Source organism: Octopus sinensis, linkage group LG5 (assembly GCF_006345805.1).
Source record: "Octopus sinensis linkage group LG5, ASM634580v1, whole genome shotgun sequence".
Lineage (NCBI taxonomy): Eukaryota > Metazoa > Mollusca > Cephalopoda > Octopoda > Octopodidae > Octopus > Octopus sinensis.
Genome location: NC_043001.1, coordinates 19,417,367 through 19,425,996, shown reverse-complemented (window position 1 = coordinate 19,425,996; position 8,630 = coordinate 19,417,367). Strand labels below are relative to the sequence as shown.

The 8,630-nt window shown below is 38.7% G+C and overlaps 1 non-coding gene across 1 annotated transcript; it reads left to right on the top strand.

The window, feature by feature from the left end:
* The first annotated feature begins 7,967 nt into the window (after positions 1-7,967).
* On the top strand, positions 7,968-8,041 carry Trnai-aau. The gene has a single exon. It is a non-coding gene; the product is annotated as a tRNA-Ile (tRNA).
* The last annotated feature ends 589 nt before the right edge of the window (positions 8,042-8,630 follow it).

Genomic DNA, 8,630 nt, shown 5'->3' with positions numbered 1-8,630 from the left:
CTGTTTTTCTAAGGCGGCGAACTGGCAGAAACGTTAGCACTCCGGGCGAAATGCTTTGCGGTATTTCGTCTGCCGCTACGTTCTGAGTTCAAATTCCGCCGAGGTGACTTTGCCTTTCATCCTTTTGGGGTCGATTAAATAAGTACCAGCTACGCACTGGGGTCGATGTAATCGACTTAATCCGTTTGTCTTTCCTTGTTTGTCCCCTCTGTGTTTAGCCCCTTGTGGGTAGTAAAGAAATAGGTATTTCGTCTGCCGCTACGTTCTGAGTTCAAATTTCACCGAGGTCGACTTTGTCTTTCATCCTTTCGGGGTCGATTAAATAAGTACCACTTACGCACTGGGGTCAATATAATCGACTTAATCCGTTTGTCTCTCCTTGTTTGTCCTCTCTGTGTTTAGCCCCTTGTGGGTAGTAAAGAAACAGGTATTACTGTTTTTCATAGATGTCTGTTTAGTTGTTCTACTTGACTGTTTCTAATAAGATGGTAAAGAGTAATTATAGTTCATACAGTATTATTGTTCTTCAAAAAATGTACAGTTATCTCGAAACATAAATTAGGATTCTCCTCTGGAAGGATTAAAGTTGAAGCATCAATCATAGACTCCGAAGACAACGAACTGATGTAGAGGAAGTCATGAGCACGCAAACACAATCCTTAGCATTCATTTATAGTAACAAGAAGTCGTGGTGATTCTAAGATAATTGTAGAATACCTATTTCTTTACTACCCACAAGGGGCTAAACACAGAGGGGACAAACAAGGACAGACAAAGGGATTAAGTCGATTACATCAACCCCAGTGCGTAACTGGTACTTAATTTATCGACCCCGAAAGTATGAAAGGCACAGTCGACCTCGGCGGAATTTGAACTCAGAACGTAACGGCAGACAAAATACGGCTTCGCATTTCGCTGGCGTGCTAACGTTTCTGCCAGCTCGCCGCCTTTATAATTGTAGAATACCTTTGAAGTCGATACTGACACTCAAAAGATTGTGAGAATTTGGCAGGTTTTAACACCGAAGATGGTAGAATCGGGGTTTCAAAGCATTTTGATCCATCTGTCGCAAGGTTTTTTTTTTTTACAGCGCTCACAGAAAATGGCGAGTTCTGAGATCTGACATAGTACCGTAATCAAATTACTTCAAAAAATGTCGCAAAAGCTAATGTAAATTAGTATTTCAGGAGTTGTTAAAGAGAATCATTTTGGCATGAGGTTTAATTGTTGTCAAGTAGATGTCAGCTGATACAATATCAGTCCAACAATCTGGTATAGGTAAGTGTATTGTGATGGGTAGTTTCAATTAGTTTCATTTAATCAGCCTTCGGTTCGTATTTTTCGTTAGGATTAAACTGTCTCAGTAAACTTATCCAGGTTCAGACAGGATTTCAGTTAATGATTAATAAAAGCGATAATTCTATGCACTAACGAAAAATCTTATCATTCTTCATTTTCCCTCTACTTTTTACATTAAACTGGCAGTATAGCCCGGCGTTGCCCGGGTTTGTTTTCGTTTCGACTCTTTAGAATTGGAATTTTTGAAAAGTAAAAATTTTGCATTATGTAGCTTGTTATTCTCTTTAAGTGAACATTTTTCTGGTTGAAATACACTGAAAAATGGCGACACAGCAGTAAAAAAAATCGTAAAAAATAGGGATTTTCATAGAAAAAAAAGCACCTTTTTGATGTAAACAATTTTTGGTGTTAACATGGTCCGATTTGAATTTTTCTTTTACGGAATGAAGAGCAAGCCTTCTTCTATCATACTCTCAATTTTGGTCAACTTGCGTCGCAGGGTCTCGGAGGAGATAGTGTTAACTGAAGGCTACCAAACCTGCCACACACAGACAACTTCAGCTTTATATAGATACGCGTAAGATCGTTTGTTGGTCAACGTATAGTGTAAAACAGTCTTCAAGTAAGATAGTTCGCCATTTTAAAGACATTTTGTGATATCATTGCCTCCTTTTTAATTAATGAGGTGTTCTGTTTAGGGTGAGAGAAAGTTCTAGAAAATAAGCCAGTTGGTTTAATAAGCTGTGAAAAAAAAAAACGCCAGAAATTTTAGATACTATGCATTAGATTCAGCATGTAGTGGAAATTCGGTTAAGATTGATGTGAGTAAGAGAAAGAGAGAGTGACAGAGTGACGTATTAACTATTGAAGTTTTAAGCTGATGAATGAAATAATAAAATGTGAACCTAGCGGAAGCCAATAGGATATGTACAGACTTAAAAAATATAAAGAAAGAAGTACAAGAGTGGGTTGTTCGTCTAAACCCTTCATGGCCGCTGTCCATTAACTGGAACAGATAAAAATAGAAAGTAAAAAATATATCCTTTCTCATTATATGGTTATTAAAAGGAAATTTTTTGTGTGGCGAATTCTAACATATCATTACGGACAGAAAAAGAATGAAAGAATAAATAAAATAGAAATATATAAAGTAAAGATTCTATCAATTGCAAGCGTTTATAAGTCTTTGATGCACATTTTTCACATACACGATCTTCGTATTTTATCCAAATTCAATGTACAGTTTTGTGTAATAGAATTGACCGAATTATTGATCTCTGTGGTGTACCGTTGCAGCTTGTGACACTTGTTAATTTTCTTTACTCCCCGCTTGCTTTCTCTTTGACAAGATTTACTGCTCCACACCAAACCAAACTTATTTAATAGAAATCTGACTTGAAATTCCTTGCTTAAATATTTCGGTTGTGCTTTACAAGTTTTAGTTTCATTTTTGAATTATTTCTCTTTAAATAACTCTTTCAGCAAAGAGGAAAATTATCTTGTCCGCATCGTGCGACCCTTGTTAATTTATTAAAACATTCAGATTGAAAATAACCAAGTCACAGCTGTAATGCTAAAAAAAAAAAAAGAAATATTTAGTATTCTGTGTGTTAAGACTTGCTTGAAATAATTCCTTCCAGGATCCTTTTTCTTTGATATCTCTCTCTCTCTCTCTCTCTCTCTCTCTCTCTCTCTATATATATATATATATATATATATATATATATATATATATATATATATATATATACGGGTGTGTGTGATTGTGTATAGAAGAATATATTAATAAAAGGAATTCCATGACTGTCACGACTACTATATGAACCTGAAGATTGCAGAATTAATGCATGAAAGTACTAGTTCAATCAGAATGAACACTTAGCATTCTATTATTTTATTTTATTTTATTATATTATATTATATTATATTATATCATTTTAAGATTGTAAATAAAACGTGAAAATCAGACAAGGTTGGAATTCCTTTTATTATATATATATATATATATATATATATATATATATATATATATATATATATAATATATATATATATACATACATACATACATACATACACACACACGCGCGCGCGCGCACACACACACACACACACACACAGTTGAAATTTACAGAAAAACAAAAGACGAAGACAGGTGTATTAGTTTCACGCTCGAGAAGGTGAGAAAATATTTTACGTTTCGAGCCCACGCTCTTCAACAGAAAGGAACACAAGGAAATAAAACAAAGAGCATAAAAAAACTTGTGGACTTAGCGGTCAATCGCGGTGAATATATATAGAGTGGCTATATTTTAAAATCGAATTAATTTTAAATTGACTTAATTTTAATAGTATCGATTTTATTATTATCGGTTTAAAGATATCGTCACGAAACGCGCGTAGTCAATTTAATGTGTATTTAATTTAATGATTGTTTGAATAATATTTATTATAGTATATTTAAATTTTTTCTGTATGATATGGATAATGTCTTTCACTATTGAATTACTTAATAGAGGTTATTTCTCTTAGTTATATACATGGATGGAATTCATAAATGTTTTAATGCATCGCTACGCGCGTTTCCACAAATCGCATGTTTCTTAAGATCATAGTCTATATTCCTGTGATGCATTAAAATATTCGTCAATTCCATCCGCGGATTATTGTTATTATTTTGTTTTACTTCTCAGAACATTCGGTCTTGTTTGTTCTGGTAGATTCTGTGAGAGCGGACAACAGCCTGCCGTCAGCGGTCTCACAGTGTCCCTTTTTGCTCATTATAAGCTTTTGATACTTGGTTGTTAATTATCATGGGAGGCATTCAACATCCAAGTACCAATCTCAAAATCTCAGCTGTCCTCAGCAGAGCAAATTTTGGGCTTGCCCAGCTCTCATGTCAATTCCGGTACGTCAAAACGGTAGAGGAGTAGGGGCCGAAACCGGACATGGTTCCTCCTGATGATGTCTTGAGCTAACTGGATCCTATAAAGGAGCTGTTGTGGTAGTAGACCACGAAACACGGTTGTAATTCCTCCGGTGCAAATTCTAGCTGCGCGGAGTCTACTGGTATGGAGACGACAGTGCAAACTACTGTTTATCACACCCCAAACCGTGTCAGAGCTGCATGAGGCAGGATGTAAAGTTCTCTCCAAAGGGAGCAAAAGATAAAGACGCCAAAGGAGAAGAAGTCGCGCTTCAGCTACATCCAAACAAAAATACGCTGATGTAGTGCGCATTACTTCCAACAGCCAGTCAGCCATATCTAGATGCTGTCATAAAGACCGCTGCTGAGCAACAATTTTTTTAATGCATGGCACAAAAGATTGTACACCAATTAACTTGGTTGCATCAATTTTAGAGTCAGAGCTAGCATACAAGACCACCACACTCTATAGGTCTAGCGTAGCCACCACTGGCATCTCCACAGATGTCACATCAATACTCTTTCTAAACATTAGAAGACTGTTAAAACTCAGTAACAGAACAAAAATTACCTTCCTGAGGGACCTCGGTGCATGCAATCAAGCCTTATGCATAACACTCACCGAAACCCACCTAAAGACCGGCATCACATATCAGAAATACTCGTACCAAAGTATGTTATATTGCAAAGCGACAGAAAAGACAGGAGTCATGGGGGAGTTTGCAATGTACATTTGTGAAGACCTCACGCCCAGGTTCTTTTGTCATACTCAGATTCCATGTGTGACACACTAATTGTACATATAAGACAACACTGTATGGTTATATGCTACAAATCACAAGGGCCTATTTGAATATAGCCTTGCAAAAATAGAAGTCCTAACCAAATTAGAACAACGCTTCAGTGTGCTTCTCATAGGAGACTTCAACATGCCCAACGTAAGATGACCTGAGGGCCTTTTTATTCTCAGGAATGACGCAATGTGAACAAAGACTGGTAGAGTCACTACTCAACCTCTCCAACACGTTCGTTATACATGGAGCAAGTAGTATGGAGCTCATCCATACTGTGAAAGTCACCGACACTAGTCTCGCATCACAATATAATAGATCTGACCGTGCGTGGATCAAAGGAACCCGCAGGCACACAGCCTATGAGAAACACCCGAAATCTATCTAGTCTGGACTTCCATAAAGCAGACTGGTGGCCGTAGATGCAAACTAGGTGCTGGTCCTAATAGATTCCTTGTAATCCTTTTCACATCATGCAAACGTGCCCTTGCAAAATCGCTGCGGCTTCTTTTTCAGAGCTTCGTTCCAAATGGTAAGCTCCCAGGCAAATTGAAGGAGGGAATAATATGCCTTATCCATAAAGGAGGAAGCAGAACAGATGCTAAAAATTAAAAGCCTATCTTTCTGACCTCACACATCAGCAAAATCATGGAACGAATAGGCCAAATGAAACTAATTACGTTCCTTAAAGAGATTTACTTGCTGAGTGACACCCTACACTGTTTTCGACCAGGTAGAAGCTGCCTGACACCGCTCTTACAACACTACGACTTGGTATTAAAGCTAAGGTGGCGAGCTGGCAGAAACGTTAGCATGCCGGGTGAAATGCCTAGCAGTATTTTCGTCTGTCTTTACGTTCTGAGTTCAAATTCCACCGAGGTCGACTTTGCCTTTCATCCTTTCGGGGTCGATAAATTAAGGACCAGTTATGCACTGGAGTCGATATAATCGACTTAATCCGTCTGTCTGTCCTTGTTTGTCTCCTCTGTGTTTAGCCCCTAGTGGGTAGTAAAGAAATAGGTATTAAAGCAGCAACTCAACAACTCAAATGTGGACGTGATATATCTCGATTTTTCTAAACCCTTTGATAAAGTCGACCATGGTTTGATATGCCACAAGCTGTGTAATTTGGGCATAGTCGGAAAACTTGGAGAGTGACTACACAACATTTTAAAAGACAAAAATCAGCTAGTCGTAGCCAACAAGAAAAGCAAATAATGAGTGGTATTCAACAGAACTCTCTTGGGGCTACTGATATTCATAGTGGCCCTTTTAGAGATGCCCTCGGCTACTCAGATAGCCACCCTTGTAAGCTATGCAGACGATCCAAAAGTCTCTTAGAAGATACAGAACTCTGGAGATGTTGCGCACCTGCAACAAGAGTTGGACGCAAAATACAGGTGGGCTTAGGACAAGAACATGCAGTAGTGCTGGAAAATTCCAAGCCTGTACTACCAGCACACAAAGATGAATTTAAAATTGACTGGATACACTGACCCAGGAGGGATTGCAATCCTTTGAATCAAAATCGGTGCACAACCTGGGCATTGACATGAGTAATGATGCATCTTTCCAGGCGCATATTATTAAGTTGGCAATGCAATTCAGACGGCTGGGCGGAGGATCCTTGGAACTCTCAGAAAGAGAGATTAGGAAACCATGATGGTCCTCTGAAGGACATTTGTCCTCAGCCGTTTAGACTGCTGCTTCCAAATATGCTTACCACACAGTGTAAAATTAACGACGGAACTCGAAGCAATCCATCGAGGTTACACAAAGAAGATCGTTTCAGTGAGATATGAGACTTACTGGGAGAGACTGAAAAAGTTAAGACTCTACTCCCTAGAACGAAGAGAAAGATATGCAGTGATATATATCCGGAAAATCCTGGAAGGACTTGTGTCAAGTTTTGGCAAGGAAATTTACACAAACAGCAGAAGCGGGCGTCACTGCTTTGTGCCAAAAATGCCAGTATTGCCATCAGGATACAAGACCAGATACTGCAACAGCTTGGGTTTCAGGGGCACACAACTCTTCGATATCCTCCCAAAGCGCCTGAGGAACCCACAGGGTGTGAAAGTAGATGTCTTCAAAGCAAAACTTCTCCTGTCAAGAGTTCCGGATGAACCTACCCCGGATGACTAGAAACGCCCTCATTCACCAAATGCCACAAATCGAAGTGGTCTCAAGTAGTGAAAGTGCATCAAAACCAACGGCGGTGACCCAGCATGATGCCTTATATGGTTTGTATAAGTTGGTATTTAGGTTAAGAGTGACGTCAACGTTTGCTACAGCAAGGTTTGTTACTATGGTGAATTTTTAGACCAAGTGACCTAATGATTTGACCATGTCTTTTAATCTAATGTTTGTCCATTAGCATTATTGAAGATAGGTATTTCACCATCGAAATATAAACCGAGCTGAAACTAGTAACTATATATGTGCGCGCCCATCTCTCTCTCTCTCTCTCTCTCTCACACACACACACATATACACATACACATATACATAGAGATACACATAAAAATACATGTATTTACACATACATATATGCATACAAGTGTGTGTGTATATGCATACACGCACACGTATAGACAGACACATATACGCATTTTCACAGAATAAGTCAAATGAAATTTAAAAACAAAAGGAATTCTTAAAATTAAAGATAAAACTATAAAGAATAACATAATAGTTAGAATAAAAGTGTCGTACATTGAATGATTAGGTGAAAATGCAGGTAGACGTGAAGATATATCGATGCGCGAATGGATATGCAGTTGCATGGATACACAGGTGGATATGTAGGTAGATAGATAAGCAGATAAATAACTTAGTTGAGTGCCACCTTTCGATTTAGCTGAAGTTAGTTACGTGATTATGATATTTTATTTTAAATGTTCTTTCTCCCATGCTCATATATATATATGAGCATTCTCTTATATACATATGGCCGGTTAGCTCAGTTGGTTAGAGCGTCGTGCTAATAACGCGAATGTCGTGGGTTCGAGCCCCATACTGGTCATATTTAGTAATTTTTTTATAGGCACAGGAGTGGCTGTGGGGTAAGTAGCCTGCTTACCGACCGCATGGTTCCGGGTGCAGTCCTACTGCATGGCACCTTTGGAAAGTGTCTTGTACTATAGCCTCGGTCCGACCAAAGCCTTGTGAGTGGATTTGGTAGACGGAAACTGAAAGAAGCCCGTCGTATATATGTATATGTTTATATGTGTGTTTGTGTGTCTGTGTGTGTTCCCCACCCCAATATCACTTGACAACCGATGCTGGTGTGTTTACGTCCTCGTAACTTAGCGGTTCGGCAAAAGAGACCGATAGAATAAGTACTAGGCTTACAAAGAATAAGTCTTGGGGTCGATTTGCTCGACTAAAGGCGGTGCTCCAGCATGGCCACAATCAAATGACTGAAACAAGTAAAAGAGTATGTACCATTGGTGATTTTTTCCCCTCCGTCTTCCCTTCCTTGGATCTTTCCTTTCCCTATGTTACTGACGAAGAGCTCCGCCCGAAACGTTAAATCCTCCTTCTTTCTTTCCTTTCCTGAGCGTCCAAACACTATACTTGTTCCACGTCCTCGCGTTGTGTGTTTTCACGTT